Here is a 2,153-nt window from a genome sequence, read left to right as displayed (position 1 = left end):
CAAAAATTCTCACCACTGGACCAATAAACAACATTCTTATTAACAGGGAAAATGTTGAAGTTGTCAAGGACTTCATTCTTCTTGGATCAACTATCAACACTCAAGGAAGCAGCAGTCAAGAAACCAAACGATGTATTGCATTTGGCAAATTTGCTGCACAAGACCTTTTTAAAGTGTTGAAAAGCAAAGATGTCAATTTAAGGACTAAGGTGCGCCTGACCCAATCCGTGGTATTTCCAATAATCTTATATGCATCCGATATCTGGACAGTGAATTAGGAAGACTGTAGAAGAATTGATGCTTTTGAGTTATGGTGTTGGAGGAGAATATTGAAAGTGCCATGGGCTGCTAAATGAACCAAGAGATCCATCTTGGAAGAAGTGCAGCCAGTGTTCCTGGGAGGCCAAGATGTCCAAACTTTGTCTCTCATACTTCAGACATATTGTCAGAAGGGACCAGTCCCTGTAGAAAGATATCATGTTTTGTAAGGTAGGGGGTCAGAGAAAAAGTGGATGGATTGGCCAAGTGGCAGCATCGATGGACTCAAGTATGGCATCAGTAGTGTGGTTGGCCCAGGATCGGTCATTGTTTTGTTCTGCTTATCATAACGTTGCTATGGATTGATACTGACTCGATGGCACCTAGCAACAACAACAACAACGACATAAAGTCATTATGATTATACCTTCCCAAGATGTCTGTTTTGAAGAGTTTTATATAGTGTGTTGTTGCTATTGCTGTTTTCAAGTGCTGTCCAGTCAGTTCTGACTCTATATAGGGTTTTAAAGGAGTGTCTAAAATGTTTGACCAGTGCTTATCCTAGCACACCCTACAAGGTCTCCATATATTATATAGACTATGTTGGTGCTAGTGATGTACCCTGGAGTTGGTTCCATCTCATAGTAACCAAGCATATGGTTTCCAAGGCTGCACATCATAATGGGAGCAGAAAGCCTCGTCTTTCTTCAGCGGAATGGCTGGTAGTTTTAAACTGCTGACTTTGAGGTTAGCCGCCTGAATCCTAAAGTATCGTTTATAGTGTCCATAATACAAGGACCCCCGATGTCACATTGGATTAAATATTAGCTGTTAAATGAAGGGTCGGTGTTTTAAATTCACCAGCTACTCTGTGTGAGAAAGATATGGCAGTCTGCTTCCATAAGATTACAGCCTCACAAACCCTAGTGTGTTTCTGGGAAGGTGTCAGCAAATGTTAAACTTCATGCATTTGTGTATATTGTAGACATCTTTCTTGTGATGGTGAGACTTGTTGACTTTGCTACTTTTAGTGTAGTATTAACTGTTCCTGTGATATCTTCCAGGTTCCATACATGGGTTGTAGAGTCCTCCACACTCCCTTCCCCACAATCCCATCTCCAGGCACTTGAGTAACCATTCCTTCAGATCCAGTTTAGCATGGGTCCTTCAGTTTACAAGTTAGCTGCCTTTAGACCACTGATCCTTTATCATTCCAGGCATTGTACCTTGCACATTGCTGTGTCCATTGGATTGTGAGCTTGCTCTATCCATCACCCATCTCATTTTGTAACACATGTAGATCATAAATCCCAGAATGTAAAGTTAATTTCTTGTGATTTCTGGACTGAAAGAGGATGGTCTAAATATATGTGGACAAATACTATGTCTGCTACTTTGCTCAAGATTTCTGTTACAGACAGAATGCTCCACATATAGTAAATGAATGGAGAAGGTCAATAATAACTCTTTTAACACATATACTAGCAGAACTGTGATGGTACAGGGAGAACTCTGGCTTTGTACTCAGGCTGGCATAGTTGGAAATATCAGTTCAGACCAAACCAAATACCAAATCTGTATATTGCCATTAAATCAATTATGACTCATAGTTCAGTGTAAATGAGTCATTTCTAAATAATAGCAACACAGGCTTTAAATCTTCAGGAGAACAGAAAGCTCATCTATCTCTTGCAGAGTGGCTGGTGTGTTTGAAACACAGACTTTGTGGCTAACACTTCATTGCTTATCAAATGAAGCCACTGTACTGCCAATCACCTTGGTAGTATATCATAATTACTATTCATTAGCCGTGGCACTATATAATAAGCACTTCACTGCTAACCATCAGCTTGGTGGTTCAAACCCACCAGTCATTCCTGAGAAACTGTATACAG

The sequence above is a fragment of the Chrysochloris asiatica genome, unplaced genomic scaffold (assembly GCF_000296735.1).
Source record: "Chrysochloris asiatica unplaced genomic scaffold, ChrAsi1.0 scaffold00292, whole genome shotgun sequence".
NCBI lineage: Eukaryota > Metazoa > Chordata > Mammalia > Afrosoricida > Chrysochloridae > Chrysochloris > Chrysochloris asiatica.
This window is presented reverse-complemented; position numbering follows the sequence as displayed.